The 17,347-nt window shown below is 41.8% G+C and overlaps 1 protein-coding gene across 4 annotated transcripts in view; it reads left to right on the forward strand.

The window, feature by feature from the left end:
- zmiz1a (zinc finger, MIZ-type containing 1a) overlaps positions 1 to 17,347 on the forward strand; it is a 103,248-nt gene that overhangs the window by 25,210 nt on the left and 60,691 nt on the right. Inside the window, exon 1 of one of the 4 annotated variants that reach the window (XM_061745110.1) lies at positions 8,266 to 8,316. The exons of the other annotated variants lie outside the window; for them this stretch is intronic. The gene's annotated coding sequence lies outside the window, so the exon portion shown is untranslated. Of the gene's footprint in view, positions 1 to 8,265; positions 8,317 to 17,347 lie in introns of those variants that run through there. 4 annotated transcript variants of the gene reach the window in all.

The raw sequence follows: 17,347 nt of genomic DNA on the forward strand, positions 1-17,347 counted from the left end.
CGAAAGGAAAGTGAAGGAGTAATGGTGCTGGTTTTGATTGGGCCCTCCTGGGCTGGCGGCCGTAGAGGAACTGGGAAGCAAGTGGTCTGCAGCTGCTCTTTTATGAGAAGCAGTGCAGAGCAGGATCCTGCTTGGCTCCGTTTAAAACAACAACAAAAAATAAGTCAAGAAGTAAATAAATAAATAAATAAATAAAGCTGGACTCTGGAGAAAAGCCTGTGGCCTATGACAGTACTTGGAGAAATGAACAGAACAATGATATGATTTAAAGAGCCATTTATTTCCAAATAATTCACTTTCCCCTTTTATTCAGAGGGCAGATTTTAGAAGAAGGAAGACATTGTTTTACAAACCATTGCAGATTTAACATTTGTACAACATTTAGAGGTTTTTATTTATAGACAATTTGTTTAGTCTTTACTCTTTGTAGGGCTGGGCGATTTTGGACAAAAATAAAATCCCGATTTTTTTCTCTGAAAACACGATTTTCGATTTCGATTTTTTTTGGTAAAACTACAAAAGACAAAAAATTGTTTCAAATATTTTATCTTTATTTTTAAACAAAAATAGAAAACAAATTTCCCTATTGGGAATGAAGTGCAATTGAAATATACTGTAAATCCTCCTTGAGTTTAAAGTGACAACATTTACAATTTTCTTGACCAAACAAAGACAAGACGAGCTCCGTCTGTAATGCAGCTGCTGCAAAAAAGGAAAATCCATTTTCCGATTTTCCTTTTTTAACATCGATTTTGATTAATAAATCCGATTTAGATTTAAAATCGATTAATCGCACAGCCCTAACTCTTTGCATTTTTTCCGTTTTTTCTTATTCGCCTGAATAAGATAAATGTTTTAAAAGTGATGCAACCTTTGCCACCCATCTCCAACTTTACAGCCATTATTTACCTTTTTTTCATGTATCCTTTGCCATTGCTAAGGTCAAGAGCAGTGTCTGTGGGGGCTTTCAAGAGTTGGTGGCACTAGATCAGGAAGCAAATAAAGAAATTCAGCGATGCTGTGTGTGTGTGTGTGTGTGTGTGTGTGTGTGTGTGTGTGTGTGTGTGTGTGTGTGTGTGTGGATGTTGAACAATGGCACTGCTTGGAGAGCATCTGCACTTCACTAATACTGTGTGCATGTCTGCAGACAGGCAGGAACAGATACTAAACACACATGTGTGACTAGCAGGGATCAGCCAAAGCGATTAGGACATGGACTTCAGAGCACAGAATGTGACAGGTTTAACACACACACATAAACACACCGATGAAAACACACGCCCCTACCATCAGCAGAGTGACAAGTAATGTTCAGTGAAAGGAAAAAAAGAGCTGCAGAATGTGACAGAACATGATTGCAGACACATGAAAGTGTAGGAAGACAAGTTTTACTGCTTTTCTCCTGCTGCCGTCATCCTGTATTCATCTTCCCGCTGCCCGTGGACTCGTATCTGTTCCTTTTCTTTCTTCCGCTCATATTAACACACACTCCACGGACCAACAGTTGATCAAACGACTGTGTAGTTGAGGCAGAAATCGGCCAGACAACCAGCCAGGCTGAGTAATGTAGAGCTCCGCTGGCTTAATTTGTTTAGAAAAGCCTATCAGTGCTGCAAACATGTTACAGACTGTTACTGTTTACAGAGGAGAATTTTCCCCTGCAGCTTTAGCTGGATGCATTTTTAATGTAAGCAGCGCACAATGTGGTCACTGTTGACACTGAACAATGTGGCTGTTGTGATCGATGAGGTTGAGGCTGAGGAGAGGAAGAGTGCGTCCAATGATAAGCCGGGCTCTTCTTTGTTTCTTTTTACCTTTTTAGCCTGAAGCGAGGCTGTTCACAGAAGGGCAGTACTCTTAATGGCCAGTCTTCACTTGTGTTTTATTGTATTTTATTGCATTGTAGTGAAGTGAAACGCAGTGGAAGATGGAGTGATAGAATGCGAGTCTGATCAAAAATAATATCCTCTAAGGACTTTTACTGCCAGCACGGGAGACGGTGATGATGTTCAAAAGACTGAAATGTGTATTTTTATCCCTTCTGGTGATATTCTTTTTGGTTATCGTCCTACAACACATTTTTCACTTTCAGAGGCTGGCCTTTTTTCTTTCTTTCTTTTTTTTTTTTCTTTTCAAATTTATTTATTCATTTATTGGATTGTGTGCTGCAAGAGGCATCTCACAAACAAGCAGAGGTATAAAGTGGTGAGAGTGGGAGGATGAGAGAGAACATTGTCTTCCCCTCTCCAGCTTAGGGACAGAGCAGAACAGGTTGTGTGAGGATACTCGCTTTCCTTAACAATGTGTAACTCTGCCTTGGGGCCGCCCCTCCTTCTGTGATGCAGCTGAGAGTTGTGTTGAGTTGAAATCTGCGCATTCCTGTGCGTCACATTGTCTTCCCTTTCCTGCGCTGCAATTTCACCCTGACTCTGTCACTGATTGAGATAATCGTTGCATTAATAAGGAGCCAAGGTTTCCCTTTAACAGATTTTAGTTATTTTTCTTCTTTTATTACACACGAATCAAACTGTGTTGCATTCATTAAAGTTTACAGACAGGAGTCTATGTTTCAGTCATGAATAATTCAATAAACAAGTGCAAAACAACAGCAAGGCGTTGTGTTAGAAATCTTGAGATATACTGCTGCTGCCCAAGAACAGCATTTTTGCTTTGATGATTTCCTCCAGAATCTTAATGTAGTCCTCTTCAAACCCCATGCGTTACATTTCGATCACCCTGCTTGACTGAGTGTGAATGTTCTCCTTTATGAGGCTTCCCCCTGTCCAAATAATTTGGTTTTCACTTCATCTGACTACTGAATTAAGCAGCAAAAGCTTTCTTTCTTCGTGGGGTTTGTAAGTCTGAGGAGTAAGGCAGCCTTGGTGGACGTCCTTGGAGGTCAGACTTCTGCCGTGACGTCTGACGCATCTCCATCGGTTGGTAGAATTGCTTAGATAAAGGATTTTGGTGTGACCTGTCAGTTGCATGTTGGGATGTGGGCATCGCTGGACAGAAAACGGTATCAGCACGTTGTGGTGGCTCAGCAAGAGTCCGATTTAGAATCCCCTAGGGCTGGGCGATATATCGAGATTTTAATATATATCGATATATTTTCAAACACGATATGGTAGCAGACAATATCGTTTATATCGATTTAAAAAAAAAAAAAAAAAAAAAAAAAAAAAAAATTTTTTTTCTTTTTTTTTTTTACATTTTTTTTTTATGATTTTGATATAGCTTATTTTGTGACAAATTGACTTGAATGTTTTATTTGAGATTTGCACAAATGTTTTGTTATTTGCACAACTGTCAACCTCTGGAAAAGTCTGCCTGTTACTGTCTACATTGTATTAATTGCACAGTGTATTTTAATGTAATTGTTATGCAGGAAAGGGATATTTGTTTTATTTTCTTCAAGAAGCATTTTTATTCTATATATGCAGGCAGTTTATTTTTATTTCATTTGTTTTATACATTTTGATATTGTGCAGACCTCTGTTAATAAAGGTACAACAACACAAGTTGTGTGACATTTGGCACGAGGCTTTGTATTAAAACTGACTGTTTTTTTTAAGGGTTTGTCTCAGAAAAAAATGAAGCTAACAGAGATGCTATGCTATAATGCTTTGGGGGAAACCCCAATTAAGGCACAGAAAAAATATCGAGATATATATCGAGTATCGCCATTTAGCTAGAAAATATCGACATATGACTTTTGGTCCATCGTCTATCGCCCAGCCCTAGAATCCCCCCAAGAATCTGTTGTCGGAACGAAAGACCAGAGTCATAGCAAGGAGGTATTTCAACCTCGGTGACCTGGATGTCATCTCAGAAGAAAAAGGTCCAAAGGTTTTTCCTTTGATTACGAAGCAAAGGGCTTAATACATTTTGGTCCTGACATTTTTAGAGAAAAGAATCGCCACAAACCAAGAAAATTAAGGAACAAGTTGCAATAAATCCTAATTTTCCTTCAAGTATCTCCAAATGCTCATTTAATCAGAAATGACATCACTCTAGTGGGTCGCCATGTCTGTGTGCCGGTTGGTCCATTACGTTATCCATCACCGGGTCTCTCTGTCTGGCATTGTCAATTACCCAGAGGAAAACAACATTAGAGGCCTGAATGGGACACGGAGCGGTGGCAGGCTTGACATGGCTGTGTTATATGATTACACAACCTGTTGGCTGTCCGCCTGTCAAGTGTCTCCTGACTCTGATGAATGGCTGTAATATGCCGCGCATCACAACGTGCCACGCCACACACTCATTAATGGCTTTTCATAATGCCGAGGACGTAACTCCTGTGCTGAAGCAGGACTCCCAGAGAGAGGGGGGGAGAGGGAAGGCGGGATAGGGGGAGGTGGCGGGCTGTAATGCGAGAGTGAGAGATGGTGCTCATGAAGTCTCCAGCCTTGTATCAGTAATCAGGAGATACATGCTGTCCTCATCTGCATAATTCCTCAAACTGTACGGCAAAACGCCAGCGTCAGTCACTCTCAGGTCTTTGTGAAAGAATGAAGGATGATGGGTAAAGAAATAAAAACACAGAGAGATATTAATATTGTCTCCAAGTGTGACGCATATGCTTCTCCAATTAGATGCATTCTTGTTCGTCTGTGGCATTATTTGCACTGATTGTCAGGAATGAGTGCAATGCAGCGCCAGTTTCGGGGGACCGTCACAATAGACGTGCTTGAAGAAAGAAGATTGAATCTTTTGGGTGCCATCTGAAGCTTAGCTGATTGCCTTTTCTCTCAGTGAATTGGGAGGCACGCTACTCGCTATCCTTCAAACTACTCACCTCTCATCTGTAACAAACAGATCTGATTCTCATACAGACATTTCTCTGAGAGAGCATTCAAGTTAAACGCATGAACATGTCTCTGAGTGTGCTGTTTTGTGAGTTTTTGAGGCTAAATGTCACGCACCGGTGGCTGTATGACAATGATTTTTACAACTCCCATATTGGGACATGGCTTGCTGTGTTTGGCTAGTGTGATGCCCCGCCCTGATGACTGTACACCAGAGGTGTCAAAAGTATTCACATTCATTACTCAGGTAGCAGTATAGATACTAGAGTTTAAAAATACTCCTGTAGAAGTTGAAGTATCAACTCAAGTTTTTTACTCAAGTAAAAGTATAAAAGTACTGGTTTCAAAACTACTTAAAGTATAAAAGTAAAAGTAATGTAAGGGGGAAAAAGCCATTAAGGACAAAACACATTGAAAATGAATGCATCTTAGTATAATGTAAATATATTAAAGAACCATATATGTGTACTATTGAGCATTAACGTGTGTTTCAGAGAGCAGAAGATATGATGACTAGTTGCCTATAAGTATTGTAATGGTGCAAAAAGTCAAACTTCAGAGGCATGTTATCATTTATCCTAACCTTTATTGGAATGTACATCCAAGTTTAGTGGCAGGAATCTGAGGGAATGGATGTAAGAACAAAACTGGACAATAACATCTGAAACAACCACAACCAAATTCACTCTAGGCCGAAATTAAATAGAGTAACAAGGCTGTTTTTAAAATGTAAGGAGTAAAAAGTACAGATAATTGCGTGAAAATGTAAGGAGTAAAAGTAAAAAGATGTCTGAAATATAATTACTCCAGTGAAGTATAGATAACCAAAATTTCTACTTAAGTAAGGTAACGAAGTATTTGTACTTCGTTACTTGACACCTCTGCTGTACACTCTTATATTTTCAAGCACTCATGCACCTGAATAAAACACGTTTTCTTTCATTTCTTCTTCCAGCTTTCTGGTTGTACAACCAGCTCTTCTTCTCTGGAACCTCAAGTTTCTTCTTTGGTTGCCCTTAGTTATGCTGCTATAGGCTTAGATTGCCCATGATGCACCTCTCCTTAGTCTGTGCCCTTTTAATAACTCTATTAATGACAATATTGTTGTTGTTGTTGTTGTTAACCTCAGCAGCGTCCCCTGATCTGTTGTTGTTGCTCTTCTCTCCTCTTTCCTGTCCTCTCAACCCCCAACTGGCCGAGCCAGACGCCACCGAGTCTGGTTCGGTCAGAGGTTTCTTCTTGTTAAAGGTTTTTTTTTTCTTTCCACAGTCGCCTTGTGCTTTCTTAGGACTGGGGATTGTCCAATCTGTTGGTTTCCTTAGTGAAGCAATAAGTAGTAGTCTTATTTTATTGGCTTTGTATTATTTGGACTAATTTGGGACGAGTTGAATTGTTGAAGTGCCTTGAGATGACATTTGTCATGATTTGGCGCAATATAAATAAAGGTGAATCAAAGTGAATTGAACTTTTACAGCTCCTTTGTTGCTTTTATAATGGCACTGTGTAAAATAGATCACGGTACAGCAATTATTGTGATCGAGCGAGGTTTGGAGGACTTGCTGTGGCAAACCCACAATCTGGAAAAGAGCTTTTATTTTGGCTTTCTCATTTCAAAACAGAAATAATCTCTTAGCTGACAAATACACAGACCAAGATATACTGATACCTGAACTAAACAACTTGTAGTCATTTAAATAAAATAGATAAGACCAAGAGAGATATTGTTTGGTAGAGAAAAAAAAGTCACCTCTCACAGATGAAGAAGTTGTAGTTAGATCCCATTAAATGACACAATCTTGTCACTTTAATGCATTCAGTTGTAATGATAAATAGTTATTTAATTGGTTATTTACTTTGAAACAAGTAGGATACAGAGCACCTAGAGAAAAAAACAACAATATATGGCATAACACAGGGCTTGTTGTTGGTTTAGGAGTGAAACTAGCACATGGCGCTTCCCTTCTGGTTGCGTATGAAGCCCTCATGGGGAAAAGTAATCCACCGTGCAGAAGCCTCGCATTCTTTCTTTCAATTTGATATTTCTCTGCTCCAAAAAAAAAAAGAAAACAGAACCGTGCTCTGTCTTGCAATATATTTTGCATCATCTCTCAGTTAAGTCAATATTTTTATAGAGACACAGATGTTAAAAGATTTTCATTTTCACCTCGCTTAGATGTGCCAGTGTTTGGAGTCTCGGTGCTGCGGAAAAGCACCGCACCTGCAGTGTGCGCTTACGAGACACAAAGAGACGGAGAGAAAATCTGTCTGAAAAATTCCTCTGTGTCTGTGTTAGTGTATAGGCTCTTTCTCACAGCTTGAGTTTCCCAGCTTGAAATTCAACACCTGCAGATGTGTCTTGTAAACTGCAGCCGCCAGCGTCTCTCCCATTCAGAAGGGACCGTTGAAACAAAGCCATTAAAGTAGCTTTCTCAATAGGTTGAAGAATTGGTGCATGGGTGTGATTTCTTTCTTCCTTTTTTTTTATTGTTTTATTCAGAAAATTAGAAGTGAACAGCAGTAAGGCGCAACTTAACACCGATCACTTGCAAGTTTGTCATATTCACATGTGTGTTTTAAAATATGGGCGTGAAAGGTCACTGACAACCTGTTGACATGTTGCAGATTTATGAAAACACACACATGGATACTCATGCAAATGCACAGCAGGTTTCAACGCAGCATGTTACAGCATTGATTTTCTTGTTGCAGCTGATCTCCGGGCCCTTGGAGCTCCAGATACTAGCGCTACAGTTATTCTCCACTCCGCTCCCTGACCTGCCTAATTGGGAACGGCTGTTACCGAGAAGGAACGAGCTAAATGGACAGGGAGATTGAGAACAGATTCCTGTGTGAAGGAAAGTAAGAACAAAAGAATGAGCAAATGACAGGAGCAAAGAGCTAAACCTGTGCAGGCCGACGCTGATCAAAAGAATGGCTGAGGGCTTTAATGGTAAGCAGAATTAAACTGAACCTCGCTTTGCCTTCTCAACGGCTATAAGCCAGGAAAAGCTAAACACAAGCTAACCAAAGCCGAGCACAATCCCATAAATGTAGGAGTGGCAAAGTTATATAGTATATGATAAGATAATTGAGAAAAATGCAGTTCAGAGGGGAGAGATTGTTTCACATAGGAAAAATCAAACCAGAGGGAAGAGGGAAGAGGTGGAGTAAGCTCAGTGACAGCTGCATGCATGTCGTACTGGGTGATGGTCTGTCCGTCTGTCAGAATTGATATTTCTGTCGGTTTAAAGCTGCCTTACAGGCTGCCAGAGACACTCCTTGTGTCATCGCTAGGGTGCCTGCTGTCACTGGCTAAAAAGGAGAGAGGGAGCGTGCGTATGTGCGAGGGAGAGTGACAGAGGGAGAAACTCGAGCAGCTGTCTGAAAAGCTCTTCCACTCTGTCAGTACACGTTGAATCTCCTCGGTAACACTGCATTAGTCGCTGGGTCAGAAGTCAGTGTTTTTGCTTTTAAAGGAACACTTTGGGGATATCAATCGGTTAAGGTAATGGGGTCATAAACACCGCGTAAAGCTTTGAATCAATTGAACCGTGCTCACATTTAAAGGGAAATTAATTTTATTTCTTACCGCATGATGTTTTTTTTTTTCAATGTTATAGTTTTAAGCTGTCGTGCAGCCGGTGGCACCTTTTTAGTATAACATAGTCAAAGTGGTCAATGCTTGCAGTGATTGTGTATCAAACCTAAATATTTACCCCTCACATGTAAAGTAGTAGTTAATGCATTTGGATGCTGAAAGATTTTGATTCATTATCATCATAAGACAGTGTTTTCTGTCAGGTTGCTGGATTGATACTAGTCTATGTTTTAACACAGATGGTTTTATGATCAGTGGGGGCACTATACTGGGAAGCAGAAAGTAACCTGTTGAGCAAACTTGAGTCAGGGGTTGCTCGTCTGCAACACTGGCCTCAAGCCATGTTTGTGCTTAAATTACATGATGGTGTTACTTCATTTCATCTGTAATCAGTTGGATCATTTGTTTTTATATAAAGTAATGGTGTAATGGTTTAACATTTTATGTTTCATTCCCAAAATTGTCCCATGTATTTTGACTGAGATTATGTTGGTACAGTAGCGTTGTGTATTGTAATCTAATGGCATTATACTAGTGAACTGAATGACAGTATTTTCAAGGTAAAATACATCTGAGTTCATTTATTTTTCATGTTTGTTGTCAGTTTAGTCTCATTTTACACTGAAATTGTTCAAATTGCAGAGATGAGATAGACTCCATTGCTTCACAGCAGAGTTCAATAAAGCAAGTTTGGCCTAATCAGCCTTATTAGGTTTACAAAGAACATGCAACATGAAGTCAGACGTTGCTTTTGTAATGGCCAGCTGTGACTGAATACATATAATATGTGCTATGGGTTGATTGCCAGATTTCCTTAACAGGGTCTGCATTTGCGCTGATACCAGTACAAGCATTGGCATTCTATCCAGATGTTGGAGACAAAAGGATGGCGCTCCGCTCCAGGCTGCTCCACAGGTTGCACTTTTCCCCGTATCCACTTATATTTTGATCTTGTTCTGGTGGAAATTTGGTCTATTAATGCAATACACACATTGGAAAAGGGTAAAAGTTTGTGAATTGTTCAACTCAAGCCACATAAGGGCTTTTGTTGTTTAGTAGATTGGACTCTTTCACGTCCTTGCCCTACATATAAGGACGTTTACATTGCAGGCGGTGAGTATGGTGTATCTTAGAGGATACTTTGCTGCTTAGCTCCAACTTTTTGACAGTAAATTGCAGGTTTTGAATACCAGAAGGTTCTTTTTGGTATTTAGACATAGTAAGGGATTATTATAATCTCAGTAAATGTGCAGTTATACTGAAAAGAAACTGTAGTTTGTCAGTTTTGTGTTAGAGGTTTGATTCATAAAATTGGCATGGCAGGTTGGGATTTCCTGGAACAAGCAAATATAAGTGTGGCAAAGTGAGACAGCAAAGCTGAGAACCGGTAAATATATCCAAAACAGAACCTAGGTTGTTGCTTCCATATACACATGAGATATGGTTAATATTTTCTAATATTGCAGGACAAAAATGAATTGTTTAGTCATGGCGGCTGTTGTTATTCAAGACACCAAGTATGTGTGATTACCATGAAGTACGTGGAAGATTTCAGTGCCTGCAGTGTCACCGCTCAAACAATGAACTGATCTCACATTCCTTTTAATCACGGTTCTCAATTTCTTTTTAATATGGTGTATTTTTGCCTTAAGTGCTGACCATTAACTGGCTGATTGCGGTCATCTGTTGTGAGTGCTGTCATCTGATTACAAACGGATTTTTCAGCAGCTAAAATGGTCATGGAGTGAGGTAATGGAATATTAAAATTAGAAAAAAATTTTAAGGGACTTAGTGCAGTGTTGAGCTGCTCAGCGGCTGAGTGGTTACCATAAAAGTCAAGTGTCTGCACTCGCTGGGCATGAGACTGTGAAGTCGGGACATTTTCTTTGGACCCAGCGTGTAATGTTTCTCTGAATAACAAGTTTTGATGAGCGCTGGTGAACTCGTGTGTGAATATCTGCAACTCTGAAACAGATAGGTTTGTAGCGTATTACTGCAGCTTCAACAGCATTTGGATGTAAATTCCCTGAGTTATCTAAGCTTTTCTTGACCTTTTCTTGGACAGTTTACTGGATTCTTGTTAAAAGTCATTAAATCTAGGCTGCGGCATCACTTAATTCAACCAAACAGGTTTTTTTAGGAGTGAAAAAAAGCTTCCTGTTGACATTTGCCTGTAATTTTGTGGCAGCCCTGACGGCATTAGTGCAACTTTACCTTCGATACTCTGTGTTAGCACCTCCTGACTCCTCGGGTGCTCTGACTGCCCTGTAACTACACACCCATGTTTATGTTCTTTAGGTTAACATGGTTATCTCTGCTCGTAACAGGAGCTCTGAAGCCTACACGGGCACTTGGCACACGTGTGTGTGAGTGATCCTGCAGCTGCAGGACCCGTCTCTCTCCCCATGTCTCTCTCCAGAAAGAGCTGCAGGGACTTGCCAGTATTTTCATTCCCTCTGGAGGTATTTCCGCACACCAACAAAGCCTAGCCTGCGTGATGAAACAGAGAGGAAGCAGCTTTTGTGAGGAGAGCAGCCACTTTTTGACTATAGATGTGTGTGTGTGTGTGTGTGTGTGTGTGTGTGTGTGTGTGTGTGTGTGTGTGTGTGTGTGTGTGTGTGTGTGTCTGAGTGCACTGTTGACCCCAGTAACAGTTTGTTACATGCAAATTTACTTTTAAGCTTGCAATTCAGGTTGCTCCCGGGTCCTGTTTGCTCACGAGCGTACTGTAGCATGAGAACAAGCCTACTCTGTATCCCATTCAGAAAACAAAGTTGCTTCCTGTTTGCCGCTAATTAACTGGTAGAATACCCACCTTGTTGGATTGGTTAGTGCTTTTTACAGGCTTGTTAACCGTTGACCTCTCCCAGTCTTCACTTCCTTTAAATCCACTGCCAAAAAGGAAACATGTGATATAGTACGGGTCAGAATTCTCCAGGGTGTCTCCTGTGCGAGGGGGATTGGACCGAAACACTTAATAACAGGAAGAAAAAAAATCTCCTTTTTGACAGTTCAGTCAAAATAACATAAAATGTGCAGTTTCCCCCCCTCGTTTTGGGTTAATAGATAAATAAGACTGAACTAAAGGTAATATGATTTCTACAATTCTGCTTCCTGTTTGACTTTGGTGGCTGAGTATTAGTTTTTCTATGCTTTGCAAATACCTTTTCCTTTGGTTTGTGGTTTTCGGAAATAAATCACAAGTTTTAGGCCCATGCAGAAGATAATTTTTTCTGTCTCACATGAGACAATGACATAGTCACTGATCCCAAATGTTATTGTTTTTTGTTTTTTTTTTTCAATGGAAAAAAAAAGCAAAGCCACTGCAGGGTCTGGCAACCGCAGTGTCTCTAAAGCTCAAAAGAGGGGAAGGGGGGGGTGTCTGCAAGACTCAGCGTCCTGTGGGGTTGCCAGCTAAGGCCTGGTGACACACGTTCATGCCCATAAACAGGGATTTGGCCCTCTGGAGAAAATAACCTTGATAATTACTGGGTGCATATGGACCAGCCCGCAGTGAAAGGGGGAGGAGGTGAGTGAGTAGACGGAGAGAGAGCCACATCCGCTGGTGCATTCCTGCATGCTGTGTCATACTGGTGCCGAGTTTCCCTTCAGCCTGCATGGAGATTTCCACAAAGTGGGGAGTGCAAAGAACCACTGACGCAACGCTCAGGCCTGTGGAGACCGACATTTTTAATTTTAACAAGACAGCAAGCCCCCACGTTCATAGACTTCCCCACTGTAACGAAAAGGCGGCGTAACTTTTTCTAAGATTAAGTACAAGAGGAATGGCAGACAACAGTGAAAAAGTGGAGCCACATGGAGGGTGGGATACATGGAAAGAGAGGAAAAATAATCCAGCCCGGTGACTTAACCATGGAAGCACTCGTGCACTTAAACTTTCCTCTGTCAGTCTCTTTCTCCCACGTCGTGTTGCCTCTCTGGTTCAGCAGAACTGGCACCGTCGCACCAACCAAAGCTGAATCTCTGAGGCTGGCTCGCCGCCTGTCCGTTCGCCTGTCATCCAGCTGGTTAAAGAGGCCTTGTTGAACCACTGCACTGTCCCTGGCTACTACGGGGCCATTCATGCTTGCAACGGCAGAAACAGCCAAGTCCTGTCATCAGTGCGAGCTAGCACATACCAATTTTCTGTGGAAATGACAAGGGCATTTTGCGTGCTAAGCATGGTTTCCCCTCAAGCAAACCCAATAACCCCTTTTTATATGGGAAAAAACCCAGTTTGGATAACATTTCTTCTCCATCTGAAAAAATGTCTGCAGAAAAACACATTCCCATCTTAAATATGCTCTCAGTTTCTGTGGCAAGTACTCCCTCTTACTTTGAGTGCACAGTGGAAGAAGACAGATCCTTTTCCAGAAACCTTCAATAACTTAAAAATACAGTTTGTCAGTGTGAGCACGCTCTTCCCCTGCGTGTCAGAGGCTCTCTCTGGCTAATGGCTGTTCATTCGGTCACAGCTGACCTGCGCCTTAGTGAACTGTTCTGTCCTTTTCCCAGTCCCACAGTGACAGACATAGGGAGGACATGCATGAGAGCCATTGCCTTTCATTCTGCGCTCTTACTCTTCCCATCTCTCTCATCCCTGCATCACTCATAAGTTGTCCTTTTATGAATTCATCCCCTGCCCTTTGCTCAGCGTCTGAATCCTCACATCCTTGTGCTATGATCAGCTTTAGGGAGTATCTACCGGTGTTTATTTATTTACTTTTTTTACTCAGCCACTATAATGTGTGGATCCTCCAGCGTCCTTGGAAAGCCGTCTAATAAGCTCACTGATGTGTCCGCACTCCCCGGGCCTATTCTCCAGCGTCAGCCCGGCACACACTGAGGTAAACAAAAGGGCTGCCACAAACACATGCGCGCACCGCTCTCTCCCGGCGTGCTAATAGACCGGCGTACCAAACCCACCGAGGAGAGCGTCGATGCTAGCTCGCTAACACTGACCTTCCGTGTGCCAGTCACAACAAATCTGCTCCCCAATTTGAATACGGGGGAAGAAAACAGTGTAAATTGAAAGCAGGAATCCCCCCGGTGTGAGACGAGATGAGCCTCAGAATAAATTATTCAGAAGGCAGCTCTCTCCCACACGATTCTCGCCTTCTGCTACGTTTAATGGCATCTGTGATGATGCCCATTGGAGAATAATCCAGATGTAAGACGTTTGAGTGCGGGTCTGTGCATGTTTGCTTACATTTGTATGTGTGTTTCTGTCTGTGTGTGTGTGTGTGTGTGTGGCCTTCTCAACCTCTCTTTTCATGCATCCTGTTGTGTTGCGTGATGGGGAAACAAAGCTTCAACGGGGGAATTATTTCTTCTCCGGAGAGGCCTGTAAATAAACAACAAGTGAATCAATGCTTCCATTTGTTTAGTTTTTTTCTCTGATAATTCTGCCTGCCGTTAGGTGGTGTGACAGCATTTTCCAAGCCGCTGTATGTCTCAGCAGCCACATTTCCTCTCGATGAAAGTGAGAAAACATCACCCACTGCCGCTCATTTAGTGCCATCAGGGAGCCTTTGTATGAATGAGCAATAATACCAGCAGTGAAAATCATGCTTTATAAGTATTCAGTCAAACAAAGACGCACAGGCAATTGGGTTGGCGACAAAACTCCACAGTAGGTCCTGTGGTTAATGCATTTCAGTCTTTGTCGGCATCATTGAGTCGCTGCGTTGCTATGACCCCTCCCGGCACGAGCAGGTACAATATTCGACCCTGTTTGGAATATTTCTTTCTGAGGATTTTCTTTTTTTTTCTTTTTTTTCTTTTTTTTCAGTGTTTGCAAACAATGTCTCTTTGCCTTTTACAACTGTTTTCCTGCACAGTAACAATAATAACTGGTAACTGAGCTCAGGTCCTGGAGAATATGAGCTGTTACTTGCATTAGTTAAGGCTCAATTAATGATATGAACAGTGAAAAATGGTGTAAGCAGATTGTTCCTGGTTCATTAGGAATAAAGGTACACCACCGCCCCCCCCACCCGCGCCACCCCCCACCACAGTATAAACCCTGATTAGGAGCAATCATTCAGTTAATGCTGCTGTTGGTGAGACCATGCACACTACACATTAGAGCCTCTAATCATCACTGGTTTAGCGTGGCTTCTTTGTGCTCAAGTACCCTTCTCTGTATCCTATATCCAAGTGTGAAATTACAATATCAGATCGTATTTAGTTAATTAAACCCATATGACTAATTTAATTTGACTCAAATACAGGAGAAAATGAATAAATCACAGAGCTAGTAATTAAATGTGGGGCCTTCCGTAGCTCGTGAAGAAAGGACAGATTTCCTACAACACGTGCAGAAACACTGTCAGCCGGGTGGTTTTTTTGGAGGCTGCCTGGCAGAACATTAACAAAAAGATGCGGCAGCTTCAGACACACGAATAAGTGACTTAAAGATGCAGTCCTCTGATGTAGGGTAGTGCATTAACAGTCGGAAAGTGATTGTCCCATTAGGAGATCTGCACATCTCAGTTAGAGAGGAGCCATAAGCAGAGAAGAAATATTTTTCCGTGATTATAGCCTGGAGAGTTCAAAGACAGCTGCCTCTGCAACTGGAAGGGCACAAAGCACTCACAAGAAAGACAAGAAATCCTCTTGTATTTGTCATTTAGGGATGTTATGTTTCACGTTTGGCAGAATTGGAGATGCAGATTCTCTCCAGCTCCGTTGGTCCTTGTCATGTTCTTCCAATTTGTCCCGTGCACAACAGGGTGCTTTATTACACCTCAATAAATGACACCACCTATGACTCGTCTTCCTATCACTAAGAAGCATGTTGTATTTTGTCACACTCCCTGATGCGCCTTGCATTGTGTTTTTGTTTCATTTTGGACTTGCTCTGTGATTGATGAGGATGAAGACGCAGATTTTGCCAAATAGCAAACGTAGGAATGTTCTCACTCAAACCAGTAAGGATCCTGATTTATGTCCGTGTCTCCATCTGAGCCGTTTGGCGTAAGCCTGCACGGCAACACTGATACGCCTCGGTGTGGTTTTTTGCGAACAAGATAAGAGGACTGCAGTTTGGATTTTGCCTTTTGTTGTGTCACACCAGCCGTGAAACACAACAGTTCTTTTGTCTCATAAAAGACTACAGCGGCGGTTATGACGCAGAGGGACTGAGTGTTTTCGGTTGATGAGGAACATGTAGACTGTTCAGTTTTAGGGCACAAAAATAAACCTCATCTGTAGCGAAAGAGAAAAGCTATTTGATCACCCATGATAGTGAAATACATACTAACCTGTTTTCCATCGCTCAGCCACTTTCAGACATATTTACTGGACCACATGTATGTAAAAAAAAAAAAAGAACATCCATCATTAATTGCTATCAGAGTGTGGTCAACATTGTTTAGAATGAAAGCTTGATGATTTACATGATAGTAGGCGATTGCATTTCCTCTTTGCATGGTAGGCATCTGTTGCTTGTCAAGTAGACGGGTTCAAGCGGTCGTGGGTGCCAAAACAAGTTGTGAAGTAATTTTGTATTTCTCCGTGTCTCTGTTCGTTCCTCTGATGTGGCAGACTTAAACAGAGCTCAGTCGAAGTATGTTTATTAGACCGCATTCTTGCATGTATACTGCAGCGGTGATACCTTTCTGGCTCTGCTTCAAGTTGTCCCCAGGGTTTGAAATCTGAACAGCGCTGTTAGCGTTGTTGAACCACTGTTAGGTTACCAGGCATGGGCATTGATCTGCCTCTATCAATAGTAATATCAATCTCTAAGAGATGGACAACTGCTAATCTCCATTTCCCCTGTCCTCCAGACATGTGCTCGCTAATGAAAGGGTCCATTTCATGCAAAAACATGCATGGATATTGTGCCCGATTAGCCTTTTGCACAGAATGAGTATTATGTAGGATCCCTCGGACTCCATGAATTTTAAATGTCCATTTGAAGCCATAGCAGTCGTTCATTACAGTTTCAAAACCCTTCAACCCTCATGATGAATGATGTTATTAGGTTGAATGAGGATGTGAGGAAACAACAGCCCAAAGGGTGTCATATTGTGGCTCCAACACATCAAAGTCAAAAGAAGACTTTACCCTTCTCCCTTTGTTTTGGATGCCGCGCAAACTGTCGACGAGTGTAGCTTGTGTACGCCTGAAACGGCATCAAAGTGCTGCAAGGTGAATAATTTTTGGTGGCATCTGCACATTTTGCAATATGCTAATGAGCGAAGCTGCAAAAGCCAGATTGCCAGGAGTGAGAAGGGGAGATGGAGAGGGGGGAAAAATGGAGGGAGCAGAGTGGAAAAGAGAGAAACAGACGGAGGCTGGTGTAAATTATGGATGCAACCTGCGATTTCTAAGAGGAAAAGGAAGGCATAGAGAAACCTCAAGTCATGCATATCAGATTACGCATTTTACCACATTTTCTTATCATGGTCCGTGAGCAAACTCGTATACAATCTGGCCTCTTTGTGTGTGTGTGTGCGTGTGTGTGTGAGACGGGGAGTGAGAGCGCTTGCATATTCATCCATGTCAAGTTGTGTGGAGTTGTGTTGTGCTGTCAGGCATTCTCCAAACTAAATATGGTGTTGACTCTCATTGCTCTTGCACTGCATTAGCTGTAGTTTGTGCTTCTGCGGCCACATGTCTTCTCATAGTTCACACATGTAATTTTAGCACAGAGGGCGCACTTGGACACGATAGCGTATTTGCTCTGATGGATGCTGTTTCCGATACTTTGCATGCTCAAACTGCGATTGATATTTACGTAGCGCATAAAGCCGAGGGAGCCGCTCTGTTGAAAGTACTTGTATCTCATTAAATATCACAGCAGTTCTGGCTGAAGTTAAGTAAAAGTGAGCATTCCTGCGCCGCTGACACATCCCAGCCTTGTGTGCCGGTCCCCTGTGTGTGCGCCTGTGTGAATAATGGATCCATTCTGGAGTCGTGTCTGTGACTGGGG

The sequence above is a fragment of the Cololabis saira genome, chromosome 17, assembly GCF_033807715.1.
Source record: "Cololabis saira isolate AMF1-May2022 chromosome 17, fColSai1.1, whole genome shotgun sequence".
Lineage (NCBI taxonomy): Eukaryota > Metazoa > Chordata > Actinopteri > Beloniformes > Belonidae > Cololabis > Cololabis saira.